Here is a 25,244-nt window from a genome sequence, read left to right on the forward strand (position 1 = left end):
AATGAAGAAGTAAAACTGTCCCTGTTTGTGGATGATATCATACTATATATAGAAAACCCAAAAGACTTCATGAGAAAACTACTGGAATTAATAGATTCAGCAGATTAGCAAGATACAAGATAAACACACAAAAATCAGTTGGACTCCTATATACCAACAAAGAGAACAATGAAAAGGAAATTAGGAAAACAATACCATTTATAATATCCCCTAAAAAAATAAAATACTTAGAAACAAATCTAACCAGGGATGTAAAAGACCTATAAAAAGAAAATTACAAAATGCTACTGCAAGAAACCAAAAGAGACCCACATAAATGGAGAAGCATACCATGCTCATGTGAAAATGTTAATTTTACCCAAAGCAATCTACAAACACAACACAGTTCTGATCCAGATACCAACAGCATTCTTTAAGAAGATGGAAAAACTAATCATTAGCTTTATATGGAAAGGGAAGAGGCCTTGGAAAAGTAAAGCACTATTGAAGAAGAAGAATAAAGCAGATGGACTCCCACTATCTGACCTCAGAACCTACTATAAGTCTATGGTAGTCAGAATAGCCTAGAACTAGTACAGCAATAGACACATTGACCAAGGGAACAAAATTGAGAGCTCGGATGTAAATTCACCCACCTATAGTTACCTGATCTTTGACAAAGGCCCGAAGTCCATCAAATGGGAAAAGACGACAGTCTTTTTAACAAATGGTGCTGGCAAAACTGGATGTCCATCTGCAAAAAATGAAACAGGGCCCATACCTCACACCATACACAAAAAGTAATTCAAAATGGATCAAAGACCTAAATATAAAACCAAAAACTATAAAGATCATAGAAGAAAAAAATAGGATCAATGCTACAGGCCCTAATACATGGCATAAACAGGATATAAAACATAAATAACAATACACAAACACCAGAAGATAAGCTACATAACTGGGATCTTCTTAAAAAATTAAACACTTTATGCTCATCGAAAGACTTCGCCAAAGAGTAAAAACAAAACCTACAGACTGGGAAAAAATTTTTGACTGTGACAAATCTGACAAAGCTCTAATCTCTAAAATCTACATGAAAACCCAACACCTCCACAACAAAAAGACAAATAATCCAATTAAAAAACGGGTAAAGGATATGAATAGATACTTCACCAAAGAAGGCATTCAGGCAGCTAGCAGACAAGTGCAGAAATGGTCTCCATCACTAGCCATTAGAGAAATGCAAATCAAAACCACAATGAGAAACCATCTCACGTGGATATTACTGGCATGAAACAAAATAAATAAAACAGAAAATAATAAATGTTGGAGAGGCTGCAGGAGGGCTGGAACTCTTATGCACTGCTGGTGGGAATGCAAAGTGGTACAACCATTTTGGAAGATGGTATGGTGCTTCCTTAAAAAGCTAGAAATAGAAATACCATATGATCCAGCAATCCCACTCCTAGGAATATACCCTAGAGGATTAAGAGCTGCCACAAGAATAGACAGATGCACACCCATGTTCACTGCAGCATTATTCACAATAGCAAAAAGATGGAAACAACATAAATGCCCATCAACATATGAATGGAACATACAAACAACGGAATACTACACAGCGATAAAGAAAATGAGGAATCTGTGAAACATCTCACAACATGGATGAATCTGGAGGGCATTATGCTAAGTGAAATAAGTCAATCATAAGAGGACAAATACTGTATAAGACCACTACTATAAAAACTCATGAAAATGTTTACACATGGAAAGAAAAAAATCTCTGATGGTTCCAAAGGAGGCGAGTAGTGGAGAGGAAAAAATACTAAATACATAATAGATAAGTGGCAACTTTGGTGAAGGGTAAGACAGTACACAATACTGGGGAAGCCAGCACAACTTGTACAAGGAAAGGTCACTGAAGCGCCACAGACACATCCAAACTCCCTGAGGGACCAAATTACTGAGCTGAGGGTTGTGGGGACCATGGTCTCAGGGAACATCTAGCTCAATTGACATAGCATAGTTTATAAAGAAAATGTTCTACAACCTACATCGATGAGTAGCATCTAGGGTCTTAAAAGCTTGTGAGTGTCAGCAGAGTATCGGGATACAAGATAAACATACAAAACTCAGTTGGATTCCTCTACACCAACAAAAAGAACATTGAAGAGGAAATCACCAAATCAATACCATTTACAGTAGCCCCCAAGAAGATAAAATACTTAGGATAAATCTTACCAGAGATGTAAAAGACTTATACAAAGAAAACTACAGTACACTTCTGCAAGAAACCAAGAGACTTACATAAGCAGAAGAACATACCTTGCTCATGGATAGGAAGACTTAACATTATGTCTATTCTACCAAAAGCGACCTATACATTTAATGCAATTAAGATCCAAATCCCAAGGACATTCTCTAATGAGATGGAGAAAAAAATCACCAATTTCATATGGAAGGGAAAGAGGCCTCAGATAAATAAGGCATTACTGAAAAAGAAGAATAAAGTGGGAGGCCTTACTTTACCTGATCTTAGAGCCTATTATACCGCCACAGTAGTCAAAACAGCCTGGTACTGGTACAACAACAGATACAGGGACCGATGGAACAGAATTGAGAATCCAGACATAAATCCATCCACATATGAGCAGCTCATATTTGACAAAGGCCCAAAATCAGTTATATGGGGAAAAGACGGTCTTTTAAACAAATGGCGCTGGCATAACTTGATATCCATCTGCAAAAAAAATGAAACAAGACCCATACCTCACAGCATGCACAAAAACTAACTCAAAATGGATCAAAGACCTAAATGTAAAATCTAAAACGATAAAGATCATGGAAGAAAAAATAGGGACAACGTTAGGAGCCCTAATACATCTCATAAACAGTATAGAAAACATTATAAAGAATGTAGAAGAAAAACTAGATAACTGGCAGCTCCTAAAAATCAAACACTTATGCTCATCCAAAGACTTCACCAAAAGAGTAAAAAGACTACCTACAGACTTGGAAAAAGTTTTTAACTATGACATTTCTGATCAGCGCCTGATCTCTAAAATCTACATGATACTGCAAAAACTCAACTGCAAAAAGGCAAATAACCCAATTAAAAAATGATCAAAAGATACGAACAGACACTTCACTAAAGAAGACATTCAGGTACCTAACAGATATATAAGGAAATGTTCATGATCATTAGCCACTAGAGAAATGCAGATCAAAACTACAATGAGATTTCATCTCACTCCAACAAGGCTGGCATCAATCCAAAAACACAGAATAAGAAATGTTGGAGAGGCTGTGGAGAGACTGGAACACTTCTACGCTGCTGGTGGGAATGTCAAATGGTACAACCACTTTGGAAATCAATTTGGCGCTTCCTTAAAAAGGCAGAAATAGAACTACCATAGGATCCAGCAATCCCACTCCTTGGAATATATCCTAGAGAAATAAGAGCCTTTACACGAACAGATATATGCACACCAATGTTTATTGCAGCACTGTTTACAATAGTAAAAACATGGGAGCAACCAAGATGCCCATTAACAGATCAATGGATAAATAAATTATGGTATATTCACACAATGGAATACTACGCATCGATAAAGAACAGTGAGGAATCTGAAACATTTCATAACATGGAGGAACCTGGAAGGCATTATGCTGAGTGAAATTAGTGAGTTGCAAAAGGACAAATATTGTATAAGACCACTATTATAAGAACTTGAGAAATAGTTTAAACTGAGAAGAAAACATTCTTTTGTGGTTATGAGAGGGGTAAGATGGGGGGTGGGAGAGGGGTATTCACTAATTAGTAGATAAGAACTACTTTAGGTGAAGGGAAAGACAGCACACAATACAGGGGAGGTCAGCACAATTGGACTAAACCAAAAGCAAAGAAGTTTCCTGAATAAACTGAATGCTTCAAAGGCCAGCGTAGCAGGGGCAGGGGTCTGGGGACCATGGTTTCAGGGGACATCTAAGTCAATTGGCATAATAAAATCTATTAAGAAAACATTCTACATCCCACTTTGAAGAGTGGCGTCTGGGGTCTTAAACACTAGCAAGCAGCCATCTAAGATGCATCAATTGGTCTCAACCCACCTGGATCAAAGGAGCATGAAGAACACCAAGGACACAAGGTGATTGTGAGCCTGAGAGACAGAGGGGCCACATTAACCAGCGACTACATCATCCTGAGACCAGAAGAACTAGATGGTGCCTGGCTACAACAGATCACTGCCCTGACAGGGAACACAACAGAGAACCCCTGAGGGAGCAGGAGAGCAGTGGGATGCAGACCCCAAATTCTCATAAAAAGACCAGACTTAATGGTCTGACTGAGACTGGAAGGACCCCGGTGGTCATGGCCCCCAGACCTTCTGTTGGCCCAGGACAGGAACCATTCCCAAAGCCAACTCTTCAGACACGGATTGGACTGGACAATGCGTTGGAGAGGGATGCTGCTGAGGAGTGAGCTTCTTGGATCAGGTGGACACTTAAGACTATGTTGGCATCTCCTGCCCGGAGGGGACATGAGAGGGTGGAGGGGGTTAGAACCTGACAAAAAGGACATGAAAAGACAGAGTGGAGGGAGAGAGCAGGGTGTCTCATTAGGGGGAGCGTAATTGGGAGTGTGTAGCAAGGTGTATATGGGTTTTTGTGTGAGACACTGATTTGATTTGTAAACTTTCACTTAAAGCACAATAAAAATTATTAAAAAAAAAAAAAATCTCGTGAGTGGCCATCTAAGGTACTCGACTGGCCTTACCCTGTCCGGAGAAAGAAGGAATGAAGAAAACCAAAGACAAGAGGGAAAGATTAGTCCAAAATACTAATGGACCACGAGTACCACTGCCTCCACCAGAGACTGAGTCCAGCACAACTAGATGGTGCCTAGCTACCACTACTGACTGCTCTGACAGGGATCAGAATGCAGGGTTCTGGGTACAACTGAGAAAAAAACTGTAGAACAAAATTCCAATTCACAAAACAAAAAGACCAGACCTACTGTTCTGATAGAGGCTGGATAAACCCCAAGAGTATGGGCCCTAGGCACCCTTATAACTCAGTACTGAAGTCACTACTGAGGTTCACCCTTCAGCCAAAGATTAGACAGGCCTATAAAATAAAACAAGACTAAATGGGTATACCAACTCAGGGGGAAGAATGAGAAGGCAGGAGGGGACAAGAAAGCTGGTAACAGGGAAACCAAGGTGGAGAAGCTAAGAGTGTTGACATGTGAGGTTGGTGACCGATGTTACATAACAATATGTGTATTAACTGGTTGATGAGAAACTAATTTGCTCTGTAAATCTTCATCTAAAGTACAATTAAAAAAAAAACACACATTATATTAGTTTCCTAGGACTGCTATAGGGTCGCTATGTGTTGGAATCGACTCGACAGCAACGGGTTTGATTTTTTGGTTTTGCCAGAACAAAGTACCACAAACTGGGTGGCTTATAAGAAAATAAACTTATTATCTCACAGTTCTGGAGGCTGGGAGTCTGAATTCAGGGCCATCCCCTCTTTGAAGCCTCTAGGGGAAGAGCCTTTCTTATCTCTCCTGGCTTCTGGTAGCCCCAGGCATTCCTTGGTTTGCAGCTGCAGCATAACTCTGTTGTCACATAGACATTTCCCCTTGCACCTCTGTGTGTATCTTCTCTTTTTTTACAAGGACATCAGTCATATTGGAATAGGACACACCCTATTCCAATACGACCTCACGTTAACTAATCTTAACATCTTTAAAGACCCTATTATCAAACAAGGTCATGTTCACAGGTACCAGGGATTAAGACTTCAAAATAAATTTAAGGGATCATAATTCAATCCATGACACACACATACCTGTCCTTTGAAATTAATATGAATGATTGGAAGATACATCTGTGTCTGGGGATGGCAGTAGGTGGAGGGGCCATATAGTTGACAATCACAAAACTTCCTTTGACTTTTATAACAAGCAAAACATTAAAAATAATACCTTAGCCAAGGCTTTCATAGGATGAGAGTTTTGTATATGAGCTTAATAAAAATAAGTTCATTTAGGAAAAAAAGAGTTAATCAGATAATAATGCAAAATAGGAAAACGACCAGAGTAACTAGTTGACTACTCAGTATTTCAGAGGTTTGGCTTCATTTTCTACTGAAGCCTTAGGTGTTCTTCTGTAAGGAACCCGTGATGATTTTATTCATATGGGTCCAAGTCATTCACATTAGACTTGTCCTTTCTACCACGAACAAATAGAATAACCGTTTGTCTTCAAGCAGATTTCAACTCATGGTGACCCCACGTGTGTCAGAGTAGGTCTGCTCCATAGGGTTTTCTTGGCTATAATTTTTATGGAAGCAGGTTGCCAGACCTTTCTTCCACGGTGCCTCTGGGAGGCTCCAAACCAACAACCTTTAGGTTAATAGCCAAGTACAAATCATTTGCACCACACAGTGACCTTACTAATAGCAGCCAACAATGTTAAAGCTGAGCACCTTACAAATAATATACTGACCTCTCCATATGTTATCAAAGAGGAAAGTGAGAATCAGAGAGAAATCTCTCTCCCAGCGTCACAGAACTGATGGCAGATCTAAACTGGAGCCTATGGTGGGGAGTTTTTCCCCTCCACCTCCCTACCTTGAGTCAGAATCAACTTAACAGAAACTGGTTTGGATTTGTTTGGTTAGTTGGTTGGCTGGTTGGTTGGCTGGGTGGTTTTGGTTTACTGCTCTACTTTCCTATGTGTCTACTAATTTCTCTCTTTCTGTATCTCTCCCCCCCTGCCTCTCCCTCTCTCTATCTCTCCCTCTCTCTCTCTCTGACATTCAGATTGATATAATTCCACTGGAGAGTTTCCCAATTGACAGCTTGAGCTGGTCAGCCCCAGTAATTCATGTACCTACAACATTGCAAACGCACAAACCAGATACATGGTGAAGGGCCTCAGATTTTAATTATATCTTATTTCACAGCTGCAGTCAATTCCTGCTACAGCTTAATAACCAGGTTGCACGAGCCGTGAAACTTTTTGCTGTTAATTTTACTCAGGAAAATTGAGTTTTTACTACCATTTTAGCAGAAATGCTTATCAAAACAATTATGATACAGTGATGACGATTAGAAACATCTGCAGGAATAAATTTGGAGACAGAAGGATGTCAGTAAGTCTGGTTATGCAGGAAAGTGTACTCTGGGAAACCTGGGTTATGGCTCTGTCATCTGCCGAGAACAACGCGATGAACGAAGAGGCATCTGGCCTCTCCCCAAACCCTTGCTGAGATGTCCAAGGAACACTGGAAGCCCTCCATAGCATAGGCTGACTCCACCATGGCGCCCCCCTCCCCAATGGCCCCCACTGAGGGGGACTTTCCATTTTAAATGAGGAGTCAAAGGGAGTTCCTGGCTTAGTCAGAGAGCAGAAGGAACTTTAGAGAACAGCTCACTGTACAGATGAGAAAACTGAGGCCAGGGGAGAGATGAGTGACTATCCCAAGGTCATACCACTAATGAGCGATATCTGTGTGTCCTGACTCCTATGCCAGAGCTCTCTCTCCTTCACCTAAAATCAACTCAATCACGGCTTAAGCAAAGGAAAGAATGGGATAGGCTGGGGTCCCTAGAAGTAGATTCCAGAGGGTCTCTGATTGATCACAGCCAGGATAATTGAGAAAATCACAGGAAACATGTCACCATCTGTGGCATTATTTGGGAATCAGTGGATAGTCTATATCAGGGATGCAGGTCACTGGTGCCAAGGAGGAAGAGGGGTGACAAAGGAACCTGGGGTACTGCCAACCTGGATGTCTTGGTCATCTAGTGCTGCTGTAACAGAAATACGACAATTGGATGCCTTTAACAAACAGTTTATTCTCTCACAGTCTAATAGGCTAGAAGTCCAAATTCAGTCCAAATCCAGCTTCAGGGGAAGGCTTTATCTGCTGCCTCTGGAGGAAGGTTCTCGTCTTCAATCTTCCCTTGGACTAGGAGCTTCTCTACATGGGAACCCCAGGTCCAAAGGATGTGCTCAGCTCCCAGCGCTGTTTTCTTGGTGGTATAAGGTCCCCCTGTCTCTCTGCTCGCTTTTCTCTTTTATATCTCAAAACAGATTGGCTCAAGACAATCCAATCTTGTAGATTAAGTCCTGACTCATTAATGCAAGACTAACATCATAGAGGTAGGATCTACAACACACAGGGAAATCACATCAGATGACAAAATGGTGAACAATCATACAATACTGGGAATCATGTCTTAGACTAATTGATACATGTATTTTTGGAGGACGTAATTCAATCCATGACACTGGAGCAATGAGAGGAGGACATTAAGCATAAACGGGCCAAACCCAAGGTCACCTGCAGTTTCTTCCCAGAGCAAGCCTTGAACACCAGTGCATTTTACTGTCGGTGCTGCTGGAGCAGAGGTTCATGAAAAGAGAACCCACTTTTCTTTTCCTGGAAGGTATCTGAAGGCTCTCACTAGAAATTTTTTGGTGCTACTATAGTCATGTTTAAGACTGAGCTACCAGATTTCCTCAATTCTTAGACACCATCAACTGGAATGATGCACCATCAATTTAGTAAGGGCTTTTTGTGGAAGAATACAAACACTACATTAAATGTACACACCTATCGAGGGACACAGCCCTATTTCATAAGTGTGAAAATGAGAAAAAATGTTCACTAATAGAATCAAGGATATAAAGGGTATGGAAGCCACATGACAGTATGGACTAGATTACCAGGAGATGAGGTGGGGAGGGAAAGACAGATTCCAGGAAGACTATGGCAACAGTCCAGATAAAAGAAAACACTTGTCTGAATTTATTTTGTAGCAGTGGAAACGAAAAAAGGAATAAATGGGTTAATGGTTTTCTTCTGCTGCATAACAAATTATCACAAACTTAGTGGTCACAATTCTGTAGGTGGACAGTCTGGGCATGACTTAGCTGGGTTCTCTGCTCAGGGTATCACAAGGATGAAACCAAGGTGTTGGCTGGGGCTGGGATCTCATCTGAGGCTGGGGGTTCCCTTCCACACTTGCTTGGTTGCTGGTAGAATTTATTTCATTACAGCATAGAATTCATGGAGGCTGTGTCTTCAAGGCCAGCAGGAGGCATCTTATCCCATTCTGCTATGATGGAGTCTTACATAACCTAATATAATCGCAGATCTTACCCACACTCAAGGGGAGAGGTTCACAAAGGACATGTATGCCAGGGGCAGGAATTTTGGGGGCCATCTTAAAACTCTGCCTGCCTCAAGAGGAGAATTATAAGGAATGAAGAAGTAAGAAGAATCATCAGGGCTTTGCTGGTTGAAATCTGAGGAGTACAACACTGGCCCTGATAATAAGAATACCTTATATTCATATAGAGTCATTAAGGTTTTAAGCAGCTTCACACACGTGAGCTTTTTTCATCCTGAAACAATCCTATAAAACAGGTAGCTCAGGTATCATTATTTCCATCTCACGGATGGGAAAATGGAGGTCCAGGCAAGTTGAACCTTTAGCCTATGGTCACCTGGAGAATCACTGGCTCAGCCACAGCCAGAATTGTAAAGTCTGCCATTGAGTTCAGAGCCATTTCTCCTACACCAAAATCATTACTGCTGATTTTACTGAGAAGTACCCCTATGCATGGCCTTTCAATGTTTTGGAGCAACTCTAGTCAAAGCATGGATGGACCACAGAGACCTCACCCTCTGGGGTTCATGTGAGGGCCTGGTGCCTGCAGCAAAAGGAGTTTGGGCCCTAGGTTTCCTTGTTAGCTTCATGCTAGTCATGCTGGAAAGCACAATTCCCTCCCTGCGTTAGCAGTCCCTGGCTTGATGACACATTGCAAAATCTTATCTCCAAACGCCAGCTTCAGACGGCAAGCGCAAAGAGCGTGACTTGACTCAGAAGATGTTATGACGATAATGATGAGGCCACAACCTTCATATACTCTTGATAGACTTACTGTTACTGTTTCCAGTAGAGAAAGTCTCATTTAGGAGCTTAGTGGATGATTTACAGACCACTAACTTTCTTAAGCTTTCTAGGACGAGCCAAGTGGAGTAGCTGGCAAGAATCAACAGAGAGATAAAATAAAGAAAAAATCCCTTTTGCTTGGTCTCTGAACAGTCACACCACACACACACACACACACAGGTATGGGCACACTGCACATTAGCTGGCATGCTAAGTAATTAGTTGCTAAAAAGAAACTTGCCCTCCCTACCTCGTGCAGCCATCAGAGCTCCGAACTGCAACAACTTTATCAAGTCATTAAATGTGCATGACTTAAATGAATCTGTCATGAAGGGGATTCAAACTACATTAACAAAGAAATCTCTGGTGATCAATAACATCATTAAAGACATGAAGCACGAAAAGGTGAAGATGAAAGGATTCCCCCTCTTCTCCTCCTTTGCTCCCTGCTGCACTGGACTGAGAAACGAGAGAAAGACATTTTTCTTTTCTGGATCTAAGTTTTCTTGCCTTTAAAATAAGAAGGTGTAGTGATGGGGGGTGGGGGGGAGGACAGCATACTGAGATGGGTTTTGGAATGAGGCTGACCTATTCTACTATGTATTCATACTCAGTCTTCAAGAAAAATTACTGCATCTCTCAGAACCTCAGTTTCCTCAACTGCAAAAACATTCGAAAAATGTTTAAATCATGAGGTTGTGAGAACTACGTATGGCAATCTATGTAAAGTGACCACCCCACAGTGACATACGGCAGGCACTCAATAGATGTCAGTTTCCCCTTTCCGTCATCAAAAGCCTTTCCAGGCCCCCCACTTTTTTTCAGATTCATCATCACTAGTCTTTCTTTCCACTGTTCAGTCATTCGAAGTATTAAGGCATCTTGAAAAACTTCACCGTAGCATCTCTGACAGCCCGTATGTGGCACCCTGACATTCCCCCGCTATCCACTCCCTTTCTTGGAATTATCTAAGGGAACAGTATGAATGCATATGTACTTATTTGTCACCATCAAGATCAGCCGCTCCTTCTGGAAAGTTCTTTTCACTTTCTTGTGAAGAACTCAGACATGCCCTCCCACTGGTGTCACATACTGAGTAGGAATAAACAGCGTGCTGTCATGCAAAATCCCGGCAAAAGTTTCCACAAGGATGAGCACTGAGCAACTTAAATACCCTAGTCTAACCTGGCTATTGAGAATGATCAGAAGATACTCAGAGGTGTGTCGAAATCCCACTTCTTGAGGGGCAGGAATAGAGAAGAAAAAGCACATAGGTAGCAAAGGCTGCTGAAAAACACAGAATCAGTATGCCGTATGAGCTATTTACTCCTGACCCTGCAGAAGAATTGAGGCAACAGAGGCTCATGAGATGCTATCAGGGAATGAGGCTTCTGGCGTGCTCTCCCAACTCCCAAGCTCCTCATGACACTGATATTATAAAGAGACATTATTATGAGATTTCTCCTTTCATTTTCTCTTTAAAGATCAATACACCATTCATTGTTCTACCTACAAGAACTACAAGTAAGAGTGAGGCTTGCTAGAGGCAGATTCCCGAGATGCTTGTGAGCAAAATTCTTCAGGTTCAAAATACATCCACTGCCAGATTTCTCATTTTATAAAACCTTCCTATAAGAGATTTATTCCTAGGGCTTGAAGAGTGTCTTATATAACTTAGTAGCAGTCATTAGGAGTTCCCGGGTAGTACAAAAGGTTAAGCACCTGACTACTAGCTAAAAGATTGGCAATTCCAACCCACCCAGAAGTGCCTCGGAGGACAGGCCTGGTGATCTGCTTTTGAAAATCACAGCTTTGAAAACCCTATGGGGTAGTTCTACTCTGCACATATTGGGTGGCCATGAGTCAGAATCCACTGGATGGCCACTAACAACAACAGCAGTCACTAATATTTTAGCATGATTTGTTTATCAAGTTCTGTCCCACAGTGTTCAGTAGCTGAGACTAGGATCTGTGTGTCCAGGACAGACAGGACAAAGCATGTTGTATACAAAACAGTCAGTGCTCTGGTGGCATGGTGGTTAAGAGCTCAGCTACAAACCAAAAAGTTGGCAGTTTGAATCCACCAGCCACTCCTTGGAAACCCTGTGGGGCAGTTCTACTCTATCCTATAGGGTCTCTATGAGTCAGAACTGACTTGACAGCAATTTTTTTTTTTTAAATACAAAATAGCTCTGAAGGTTGGTCTGGAACAAGAGGAGAGCCACCTGCAAAGAGCAGACCAGGGTGAACAACTTCGGGTGGGAGGGGACAGCTGAAAATCTAGTACCCAGTTCTACAGAAGAGAAGTGACACTATACCTCTAAGCATGGGGACAGAGGCAGAATGCTAGGAGATGTCCTAGTGCCCCAGACAAATCCTTTATTCATCCTTAGCCCCAGTGCAGCCCTGCTCTGGTGCTGTCCAAGGTCCTGAAGTCTGCTTGGGGTGCAGTTTTTGTTTTTGTTTTTTTGGGTGCTGAATACTTTTCTCCCAGCTATTGCACAGTAACTGTTAACATTTAATGGCCACTCACAAAGTGAATGATGTAGTACACTATACTGTTAACTCACCGATCGATGATTAAATACACTGAATCCTAAAACTTCTAGTCTATGTGCTTTGTGGACTCACATATCATTGTCAGGCAACTCAGCATTTCCTTCATCCGTTAACCCATTCTTCTGTTCATCCATTTAATATTTATTAAGCTCCCAGTAGTGGTTAAGAGCTGTGGTGTGCTATGCCTGCTAACCTAAAGGTCTGCAGTTCAAATCCACCAGCCGCTTCTTGGAAAACATAATGGAGCAGTTCTACTCTGTCCTACAGGGTCACTATGAGTCAGAACCGACTCGACAGCAACGAGTTTGGGTTATTAAGCAAGACATATGAAAAGCAGTGAATGGACCCTGTCTCTGGCTTCCTAAGAGAGTCATGAAACAACAGAAAAATAATTCTGGGCCTTTCCTTTTTCCATACACAGTCAGGAAAAGATATGGAAGGGTACTGAGGGCTCGAACCACACTGAAATAAAAATTTTACATAAATTCAAGGAATTTTAAAACCATGTTAGAAATATTCAAAATTTAACTGCATAAATCCCAAAACACAATATACAAAGTTAGAAGACAAAGGACAAACTGGGAAATAAAATTGAAGCACATATAAAAGACATATAAACCATCCAAGAGAAAAGGGGAGACTGTTCACAAGAGACTTTTTCCATAAAACAAGATACAAATAGCTCTGAAACATGTGGATGGGTGCTCCACCTCCCAATTTATATGAGCAACATATGTTTAAATTACACTGAGATACTCTTTTTACCTATCAGATTGGGAAAAATCCAGAAGTTTTGTGAAACATTAGGATGGAAAATCTGTAGACAAACAGATATTCTCCTAAGGTGCTGGTGGGAAGGTAAATCATTACAAGCTCTACGTGAGGCAATTTGGCAATATCCATCAACTTTACAAATGCACACATTCTTTGGTCCAGGAAACCCAGTTCTAGGGATTTATACTAGAGGTAGTCTCACACACATGTAAAAGGAGATATGCACAGATCATTCACTGAAGCATTTTTTACTGGTGGAAAAAGGTCAGAAACAAAATAAATATCCATCAATGAAGGCTTAATAAATTATAATACATGCATACAATAGAGGGTTATGCTGGTATAAAAATAAAAGGAAGAGATATACTTTTAAGTAAATAGCAAAGTAAATGATATTTCAGAAAGAATATAAAAGGGTCAAAAAAAATACATACATATATTTGCTTATACATACATAATATATTTCTGGAAAATTAAGAAACTGTAACACTGGTTGCCCCTGGGTAGGAGAATTGAAAGTCTGGAATGTGGAGAAATATTTTTCCTTACGAACTTTTAGGTTTTTGGATATCTGAACCATGTGAATGTATTGTTGTTGTTGTTGTTTTTGTTAGCTGCCATCAAGTAGGATCTTGACTCATGGTGACCCCATGCACACCAGAACAAAATTCTGCCTCTTCCTGCACTATCCCCATGATCAGTTGTGGATTGGACCATTGTGATCCATAGGGTTTTCACTGGCTGATTTTCAGAAGTAGGTCACCAAGCCTTTCTTCCTGGTCTGTCTTAGTCTGGAAGCTTCGTTGACACCTGTTCAGCATCACAGCAGTATGCAAGCTTCCACTGACAGACGGGTGGTGGCTGTGCACAAGGTGCCTTGGCCAGAAATCAAACCTGGGTCTCCTGCACGAAAGGTGAGAATTTTACCATTGAACCATCATTGCTCCCACGGGAATGGATTTCCTCTTAAAAAATAAATAATTTTTAAAAACCAAAGTTCTCTTAGAGAGAAAGGTGGCTCTCATTCCTTATGATTTCAGTATGGGTCTTGTCCTCATCTAACTCTTCTTGCTTTTAGTGTTTGCCCTACCCATGTATTACCTTAATGACAAGCTTTTCTACTAAGTGCTATACCATACTGTTTAAACTTATATAATATCAATAAATGGTGTTGTTAAATTTAGTGCTTTTATGTTCCCATTTCATTCACATGAATATATCTTGTCTTCTCTTTTGAGATTTGTTAGCTTTCTCCCTGAATAGCATATGCAAAAAGGAAAGAAATGTAATAACAGTCAGTGAGTACCTTCTATGTGCCCAAGGCTGTTATGATGTCTAATTTAATCTCATAACAATCTTAGAGCTGAACAGTATTCCTCTCCTTATTATACAGATGATAAATCTGGGACACAGAGAGGATAAATGACTTTCCAACAGTAATTCAGCTAATAAGTGGTCAAGTTACGATCTGAATGCATTTCTCTCTTTCTGTTCCATACTGCCTCCCTGTGCAATAGAAGAGTAATGGTCTTTGTAGTTGCAGTCTCAGACTACTTACTGAACTCATCAATGCTTCAGTTTTCTTATCTGTTAAACCTGGCTTAATACTTACTTTGCAGGACTGGACTGAGAATTAACATAAATGCACATAGCATTCTGCCTGGCTGGTCATGTTGTTGTTAGGTGCTGTCGAGTGGGTTCCGACTCATAGCGACCCTATGTACAACACAACAAAACACTGCCCGGTCCTGCGCCATCCACACAATCATTGTTATGCTTGAGCCCATTGTTGCAGCCACTGTGTTAATCCATCTCATTGCCGGTCTTCCTCTTTTTCACTGACCCTCTACTTTACCAAGTATGATATCCTTCTCCAGGGACTGGTCCCTCTTGATAACATTTCCAAAGTATGTGAGACAGAGTCTCACCATCTTTGCTTCTAAGGAGCATTCCAGCTGTACTTCCAAGACAGATTTGTTGATTGTTCTGGCAGTCTATGGTATAGTCAATATTCTTCGCCAAAAGCATAATTCAAAGGCGTCAATTCTTCTTCAGTTGCTTCCCCTAATTTTTGTTTTCCAGTTCCTAGAAGGTACTGCACATTTAGTTATGCTCAAAGGTACAAGCTATTTTTTTTTCTGAATCAGAGAAATTGAATAATAGTTCTATAGTAAGAGCACCATCCCAGAGGAGGCATGCCAAATGTAATCTAAAGATGTGTTACAGCAAAGCCTCCTGGGATAGAAAGGGCAAGTCTGTAATGCTCTGAGGTGTCCTGTTCCCCTCACGGTTTATGAGTTGAAAGGATTCCTTAAAGGGATCTGTCAAGACTGACTTCACAGTTTCATCCATGTTGGGCAAGAGCCAGTTTATTAAGCCAAAGGCAGAGGCTCATCGTGCCGGCTACAATTGCACTGCTTCCATCCAGAAATGGGCAGAAGTCAAGTCATATTAGAAATATAAATCCACTTCAGCCCACTGCTTTAACAAAGAAGGTAAACGGGTGACAGAGGACACCTACAGAGCATTCATGATGTCACGTAATTGGCCAAAGGACTTCATTGTTCCATGATGCAAATGAAAAGTCATTAATGGGCAGTAAAAGGGGGTGGAGGGTGGGGAGAACGCATAGCAGAAGACAGCTTAATGCTTTCAGGGGAGATTGGCACATCAGAGCTCTGCTGTAATACGCAGTTGGCTAATTTCACTGAGGTATTGAACAAATGATGGATGGGGAGGGTTAACAGGCACCATGACAGCAATAATAAAGATACTCCCTGCCAGCAGAAGACCCCTGCTCCTGCTTCCCATTTAAATGACTTCTCATACCACTGAATACCTGTTTGTCAAGAGTATCTGTTACCTCTCCCCTGATGGCTCAGATATGATGTTCTTACTCCAAAACACCGTCTGGCTATCTACCACCAATTTCCTCTTTCCTCTCCCCCTCTATTAATGTGATTTACCTAGGAAGGTGCAAAGCTAGGAAATTGAGCTACAAGGAAAATTGAACTTAAGAGCAACACTGCAATTTCTACCCAGTTTGATGCTTTTCATTGCTTCTAAGTGGGTAGCAGTCTTCACTGTTTTTGAAGCATCACAATGTCAGGATAGCCTTTTTATTTAATTGACTGTCATTACGATGCTGTTTTTATGCCTCAGGAAGGTCAGATGAGAGGTGCAAGGGCTGTATAAGGTTGCCCAGAGACAAAGTCCAAGGGAAATAAGACAGCAGAGTAAGGCCTTAGAGTTGGGATGGAGGGGATGGCGGGAGGTTGTGCTGGGATTTCCAGGCTTCAGAGACTGATTAGTAGGGAGGTGAATGGCTTTCCTAAGGACTTAGAATTCGAGCCAAGAAAACTTGATGAAATTTACACATACCCTGGCCTTAGAATCAGTTTAAGTGCCATGCTACTTGAGATCAGGTTTCACAGGCTGACTGTCTTTACCTTCACTGCCATTTTAATTTTATCATCTCTCTTAAATATGCAAGAATAGTCCCATGATTTGACCTAGATAGTAGTTTTGCAAAGGAGTATTATTTGCATATGGCCATAGCTCAAAATTATGCTGAATAGAGAATCCGCTCATGATAAAAAGAAAATCTGAAAGTGGCAGTTTGCCATATGACAAGGAGATTAAAGGTACATTTTAGGCCTCTTCAAACATAAGTAACTAAAAAGGGCTCAGAAATGAAAGGAAAGAAATGACCAAATGGATTAGTAATGACACGGGCTTCCATCTGAGCAATACAAAGTTTAGTGTTGACTTAAATCTTAGTAAAAATAGGGTGAGAGGCCAAAATCCAGACCGCAAGGGAATTGTTTATACAGAGGCAAACACTAAAAATCAGAAAGAATAAGGAGAAATCCTAAGTTTTGGACTCCACTCTACCACCTGGTCACAGAACGAGTATATCGTCAAAACCCCTACTGCTATGGAGTGTCTGTGATGGACCACATATTTGAGTCATTGCTTTTAAGCCCAATGCCAAGAGAACCTTGAGGGATGAGTATTAGTATCCCTACCCTACTTGCCCTTTCTTGCTTGAGAATCCTAGCATTTAGAGTTCCGAGTGGAAAGATGACTTACTTAAGATCACTCAACTACTGGATGCTTGAGCTTGGACTCGAGTCCAGCTCTGCCTATCTCCAAAATTTCTTCATACCACAATACACTGCTACACACAAAGCAATGACAACATGTCTCGGAATCCCCAGAAGTCTCTTTCTTAGGTGGCTAATAATTCTGGCTATTTAGCCTTCAAGACAAGAGCCTGAACAATGATGAATCTGGGAAACATCTCACAACATGGATGAATCTGGAGGGCATTATGCTGACTGAAATAAGTCAATTACAAAAGGACAAATACTGTATGAGACCACTACTGTAAAAACTCAAGAAAAGGTTTACACACAAAAAGAAACAATCTTTGATGGTTATGAAGGGGAGGAGGGGTGGGGATGGAAAAACACTAAATAGACAATAGGTAAGTGGTAACTTTGGTGAAGGGTAAGACAGTACACAATACTGGGAAAGCCAGCACAGCTTGTACAAGGGAAGGTCATGGAAGCTCCATAGATACATCCAAACTCCCTGAGGGCCGAATTACTGGGCTGAGGGCTGTGGGGACCACGCTCTCCAGGAACATCTAGCTCAATCGGCATAACATAGTTTATAAAGAAAATGGAAAATGTTCTACATTCTACTTTGGTGAGTAGCGTCTGAGGTCTTAAAAGCTTGTGAGTGGCCATCTAAGATACTCCACTGGTCTCACCCCTTTGGAAGCACGGGGGGATGAAGAAAACTAAAGACACAAGGGAAAGATTAATTCGAAGGACTAATGGACCACATCTACCATGGCCTCCACCAGACTGAGTCCAGTACAACTAGGTGGTGCCTGGCTACCATCACTGACTGCTCTGACAGAAATCACAGTAGAGGGTTCCAGACAGAGCTGGAGAAAAATACAGAACAAAATTCTAACTCACAAAAAAAAGACCAGACTCATTGGCCTTACAGAGACTGGAGAAACCTTGAGAGTATGGTCCCCGGACACCTTTTAGCTCAGTATTGAAATCACTCCTGAGGTTCACCCTTTAGCCAAAGATTAGACAGGCCCATAAAACAAAATGAGACTAAAGGGTCATAGCAGCCCAGGGGCAAGGACTAGAAGGCTGGAGGGAACGAAAAAAAAAGAGAGAGGAGCCTGGGTGGCTCAAGTGGTGTGTGATCACTTGAGCTGGTTCAAAGCTACCCCAGCAGCCCCATGGAAGAAAGGCCTGGCAGGCTTCTTCCATGAAGCCAAGAAAACCCCCTGGAGCAGTTCTACTCTATAACACATGGAGTTACCGTGAATCAAAATCTGAGCTGAGAACAACTTACAACGCCAACAACCTTCAACGGGCATCCCTGGGTAGTAAATGGTTAATGCAGTGGGCTGTTAACTGAAAGGTTGGAGGTTCAAGTCCACCCAGAGGTACCTCGGAAGAAAGACCTGGTGAACTGCTTCCGAAAAATCCGCCATGGAGCACAGTTCTGCTCTGACATACATGGGGTTATCATAAGTCGGAATTGACTCAAAGGCACTGTTTTGTTTTGTTTTTAACCTTCAAGGGCCCTCCACAGAGTAGCGTATACCCAGGGAGAAAACTCACAGTGAAGTCTTCCTCTTTTCTAGATAAGTTTCTGCTGCTATCACTCATGTAATGTGTGGTTTCTCTTAATTACTCCAGGTATTGGGATATAGGCAAGGATGCATTGGTTGGTTTCACTGTCATTCCCAGTTCACCTTTGCTTTGTTGTTAGGACCAACTGGCCGCTCCTGCAGCCCACCGATTCTTTGTTTACATCTACACAGCAGAGTATTCACGGAGAGCCCCAGGGAATGGCTACTGTGCCAACTTCTAGGGACAAAACTCAAAAGCCAGAGTCCTTGCTTTTGAAGACCATAGCATCTGGAACCAGAGCTCTTTTATCCTCTCGGATCTCAGGTCCTTCCTTCAGGCCCTTGTCAAAATCACTTTCCTCGTAGCTGTTCCAGACTCAGCACCTTCCTTGGCTCTTCCCCCCAGAATTTCATCTCTCCTAATCCTGTTTGCTTTTTGCTTTGGACAAATGAGACATGGTGTGCAGTTGTAGGTAAGAGTACTTACTTTGCATATGCATTTGCCATGTGACCTTGGAAAAGTTATTGAAACCCCTCTAAACTTCGGTTGGTGCAGTGTGAAGCCACCAGCTGCCAATTGAATGATCAGCAGTTCGAACCCACCAGCCACTCTGCAGGAGAAAGATGTGGCCGTCTTCTTTCATAAAGATTACAGCCTTGGAAAACCTGTGGGGCAGTTCTATTCAGAATTGACTCAGTGGCAATAATTTTTTAATGGGTAAACTTTGGTTCTGGAGTCCTTAAGTGGTGTAAATGGTCAAGTGCTCAACTTCTAGCTGAAAGGCTGGTGGTTCAAACCCACCCAGAAGCACTTTGGAAGACAGAACTGGCAACCTGCTTCCAAAAGGTCACATCCATGAATGCCCTTTAGAGCACACTGGGCCGTCATGAGTCAGAATCAATTTGACAGCAACTGGTTTGGTTTCTGTTTTTAAACTTCAGTTTTCTCCTCTTTAGAATGAAGAGAACAGTAATAGTACCCATGTCCTGAGCTTCCTGTGAGGATAAAATGGAATAGAAAATTTAGAATACACAGTGCTAGGCACATACCAAAAAACCCATTGCTGTCAAGTTGATTCCAACTCATAGCGACCCTATAGAACAAGTAGAACTGCCCCATAGGATTTCCAAGAAGTGGCTGGTGAATTTGAACTACCAGCCTTCTGGTTAGCAGCTGAGCTCTTAACCATTACACTACCAGGGCTTTGCTTGACATATAGAAAGTACTTAATAAAGACCATCTGGCACTGTTAATATTACTATTACTATCCAAGGAGACTTTTCTACCTCTCACCTCCCATATTTGTCCTCTCTCTTGCTTTTCTAACCCCCCTGAGTTTCTATACAACACCATTTCCTTCATCCCCACCCTCACCCCCTAGCAGCTCCCCTTCCAGGACTTCTAATCTCTCCTGCTAGGATTGCATGTGCTCCTGCCCCTCTTCTCCTAGGTACTTATCTCCCGGACTATTGTCTCCTCTCAATACCCACATTAGCATAAATGTTATTATCTCTAAAATCCAATTAATTTCAATTATTGTGGCCCCAGACAGATTGCTATTGCTCTCAATTCATGTAAGCTTCTGAGAAAGTAGGGTTGCCTCTCACTTCTTCAATTTTACAAGGCTCTGAGAACCAGAGAAAACAGATAAATGGCCAGACAAGGACCACCTCAAATCCCATTTATTCAGTCCCTCCAACTTTCTCAATACACAGGCTTTTTCTAGAGTAAAGACTTTCACAACATTGTTGTTGTTGTTAACTGCTGCCAAGTCAGCGACTCCACACACAATGGAATGAAATGCTGCTGGTCCTGTGCCACCCCCATGATCAGTTACAAATCAGACTGCTGTGATCCATAGGGCTTTTACTGGCGGATTTTTAGAAGGAAACTGCCAGGCCTTTACCCTGGAGGTGTAGTGGCTAAGTGCTACGGCTGCTAACCAAAAGGCTGGCAGTTCAAATCCACCAGCCGCTCCTTGGAAACTCTATGGAGCAGTTCTACTCTGTCCTATAGGGTCGCTATGAGTCTGAATCAACTCAACGGCAATGGGTTTGGTATTTCGGTTTTTACCTCTTAATCTGTCTTTAGTCTGGAAGCTCCATTGACAGTTATTCAGCATCATGGCAACTCACAAGACTCCTCTGACAGATGGGTCGTGGCTCTGTTGGAAGTGCGTTAGCTGGGAATGTAACCCAGGTCTTCCACAGGGAAGACAAGAATTCTACCACTGAACCACCACTTCCCCTTTCACAAACACTACCTAGCTTTAACTGGTCTTCTCTGTAATAAGCTGCAAATAGCAAAGTGGGCAGAAAATGGGTAGTAAATGGGCAGCACAAAAGGCATTAAGTGACGATCTAGAAGATGTACAAACAGGAAATAATCAAGCACTGACCATACATGCACAAGACTTTAAGACCCTGACATTGTGATTTTAGCCCACACTTTCATTGTCAGTCCAACTTTGATTAGTTCAATCTCACCTACTTCATGAATCCCTTCAACATTTGTCCATTCAACAAATGCCTACTGTGTAACTGTCACGTGACAGACAACTCTGGTTCCAGGGCTACGGCAAGGAGTGAGGCCAATAAGGTCCCTATCAGACTTACATTTAGTGGAGAGATGGACAAGCCACAAACTAAATAAGTGAATTTCAAGGTGAATGCAAAGAAAAAGAGGTGTTCAAAAAATACATACAATAATGTGATAGGAAATAATTGGGGTTTGCAACAACAATACAGGGCTGGTCTGAGGAGACACTGATTGAGGTAAAAGCTGCATGATGGGGCGCAGTTCTAGTCTCTGCTCCAATGAAATTTTTTCCTCACTCCCTGAAGTTCGCCGGGTCATGGTGTCAGCCTGACTGAGAAGAGGGCGGTCCTGAAGATGAATAAGAAACCACTTCCTCCTGCTGGTCTGCAAAGAGAAAAAAGCAAAAGACGAAAATGGCTAAATTTATGGTCCGCCTGGCTACCTCAGCCAACTGCAGTAACATGATGCCGCTGATCAAAGAACTGGCTAACTATGAATACATGGAAGAGCAAGTGATATTAACTGGGATAGATCTTCTAGAAGGTGGTTTCCAAGAGCACTCCTTTTACCCCTGGCTGGTTGCAGAAGTGTCCAAGGAGCACTGGACTCTGAAAAGACACAGCAGTGTTGATTTTGCCATGTGACCCGTGGATTGACAAGCTATTGTATCCCGAGGTCTTCTTTGATACAAGTGATTACAGAGGCTTTGGCATAGCATCAGAAATTCTGAAGAATCTAAGCCAAGTTGCTATGAAATGTCGCTGCAGGCAGCATGCACTTCTTGGTGGCAGAATGGAATGAACTATCTATCAACTTCTACAAAAGAAGAGATGTTTTCGATCCAACCAGTGAAGAGGGATGGAGACTCTTCAAGAGTGACAAGGAGTACTTCCTAAAAATGGCAGCAGAGGAGTGAGAAGTGCTGGTGGAGACAAGGACAAGTTCCATTCTATTTAGAAAAAATTCTCAGCTTCTCTTGCTTTCTGTCCTGTTTGTAGTGGAGTAATAGAATGAGCTCTCATTCCAAAGCTTTATTACCAGTGGGTTTGTTGTATGTTTGAAAAGCAGTCTAGTTAAAATGGCAATTTCGTGTGCAGTTTGGAGTCAGATTTTTCCTTAAACATCTTTTGATAAACAAGGTGGTGTGATCTTCATATATGAAAAAAAAAAATTCATTCTTGTGAGACATTTAAATGTGTTCAATGTACGGACTGGTACCTGGAGTTTCTGTTTTAACTCTTTTTTAATAAACTGCCCTTAGATTTAAAAAAAAAAAAAAAAACCTGACTGATGAGAAGGAACCACACAAAGAACTGGGAGAAGAACTTTCCAGAGTCAAGGAAGGAGCCAGGAAAATGAGTGCAAAGGCCCTGAGGCAGAAATGAGCTTGGTGTGTTTGAGGAACCAAAAGAAGGCCAATAGGGCTGGAATCCCTGTGGAATTATCCATTAAAAATTGTTTAAAAACTACTTTTTCTCCTCAGGTTCATTTCTCATGCTCAGTCATAAATATAGTAAAACTAATATATTTTCATTGAATCGGGAATTTAGTTAGTATGTATATCTGTTAGAAAAAATAATAGAAAGCATTATCAGTGATGCATTCCAAGTTATTTTGGCTATCCATTATTTTGAGTTATCTATTATTTTGAATTATCAATACCTCTGCTTCCTTGTACAATAAAATAAGAACTTCTTGCTTCTGTTGATGATTTGCTATCTCAAGGCTGAGGAGGGCATGGGCTATGTGGGGGCAGCTCTAACCCAAGGATCTTGGCTAAGGTCTGCCCTTTTCTATATAGAAGTGTTGTAACTCGATCATTGGCACTCCACCTAGATATTGCCATCATGTCCATCACAAGCCACTAGGAACAATGACCTTAATACCCTTGGGCAGCTGTCTTCAACAGAGTGCAGTATTAGAACCCAACCCATACTTCCTTCCTTCATGCTCCCAATTCCCTCTTTAGATTAAATTTTTTGCCGTGGTTTGTCAGGAAACATGCTAGCAACAGTTCCATTGAGTGCTTGCCAGATCTTGTGCTCGAAACATTCCATACATTTAAGCCTCAAATTAGACTGTATAATCTTCATTTGACAGAAGAAATGGAGCACCAGAAAGAGTGTGAGATTTCTCTCAGCCACACAGTTCGTATGCGATAAAGCTTGAACTAGGTTTCTCTCCAGAGCCTACAGTTTGTCCAGCATGGAGACAACACCTGCAGAGTGTATGGAGGATACACACGGGCCCTGAGGCTGCAGGCCTCAGTTTGGGGACATCGTTTACCATTTCTGAGTCTGAGTTTCCAAATATGTACTATGAGTGTTCTGGCCTCTTTTCTACATATGTTGTATTTTTATTGTTGTTGGGTGCCCCATAGGGTTTTCAAGGCTGTAATTTTTACGGAAACAGATCACCACGTCTTTCTTCCATGGAGCCATTGGGTGGGCTCAAACTGCCAACCTTTCAGTTAGCAGCCAAGCACTTAACCATTGTGCTACCAGGGCACCGCCTTATTAAACCAAACCCGTTGGTGGCCTTATAGGACAGAAGAGAACGATCCCGTAAAGTTTCCAAGGAGCAGCTGGTAGATTCGAACTGCTGACGTTTTGGTTAGCAGCCGTAGTTCGCCATAGCTCTTAACCACTGCGCCACCAGGGCTCCTCCTCCTTACTAGCGGGATAGAATAACTAACAGACTCAGAAACCTCTGAAAGAGCCAAAGAGACTAAAGCCTGAGACATGCGATTCTAAAAGACTTAACTCCCTGAGCAAGCCAAATGGAGTCAGGTCTCCATTTTACTGAGTGGGCACTCTTCCCAGAGGCTGTGACAGGATGTGGGGCAGCAGGCTGCACTTTCAGAACTCTGCTCTGCTTAATGGCAGTGGCTTGGAAAGACTCTCTTTCTGGGCTTCAGGAGGTCAGCAGCATCAGAGCTGTCTGGGGATGGGTGAGGATACAGGCAGGTGTCTGATGTGAGGACACGACAGGCGGGTCAAGCTTCCCTGAGCCCAGACACATTCATTTCTCCTTTCTCCACAAGTAATTAGCTGCAGGAAGAGACAGTGAAAGAGAAGCGGCCATCCCAAGCAGGCAGAAGAGCACACACCACTCTCCTGCTCCTCCTTTTCCCGATTTTTAATTGGTGTCTCTTCTTTATTTCGATTTACCACCTGTTGTCCACACCCCTTCGCATTTCCTTTAGGGTTTTCTTTTTTTTCATTAAAGGCCAACCACTTGCCCCCACCTAAATGGTCTTCTCCCAACATTTAATCCCTTTAAAACAACAGCACCAGGTTCAATTCACCAAAGCCTCAACTGCTTCATGGGCAATCAGGGTTGAAATCCAACTCAGCAACAGCACTTCCGAAATTCACATTGCTGGGATCTACAGTAGGGAAAGACATTTAACATGTATCTCTCTGATAACAAATGGGATGAAGTTGCTAAAGCCACTGAGTCCCACACTGTTGCTCGGAGTCACCTGAGAGCCCTGGCTGACCACAGGGAAGGAACTGAGTCCCCTTCTCCCCCACCACACACACACACACACGTGCACACACACACACACCATGGCCCCAAGGGACTTCCCAGGCTTTAGGGAATAAAAATGAACTTTCCAGCCCCTGGACTACAGTGTATCTCAAGGGACTTTCCAAATAAAAGGTCCAGCTGCCAAGTAGCCTCCCTTCCAGACTGTGGTGTACTATATTAAGAGGACTGGGGTAATGGTGAATCAGTGATAG

At 42.0% G+C, this 25,244-nt stretch overlaps 1 pseudogene; it reads left to right on the forward strand.

The window, feature by feature from the left end:
* The first annotated feature begins 21,911 nt into the window (after positions 1-21,911).
* LOC126066019 (diamine acetyltransferase 1-like) lies at positions 21,912-22,414 on the forward strand (annotated as a pseudogene).
* The last annotated feature ends 2,830 nt before the right edge of the window (positions 22,415-25,244 follow it).

This window comes from Elephas maximus, chromosome 22, assembly GCF_024166365.1.
Source record: "Elephas maximus indicus isolate mEleMax1 chromosome 22, mEleMax1 primary haplotype, whole genome shotgun sequence".
NCBI classification, from domain to species: domain Eukaryota; kingdom Metazoa; phylum Chordata; class Mammalia; order Proboscidea; family Elephantidae; genus Elephas; species Elephas maximus.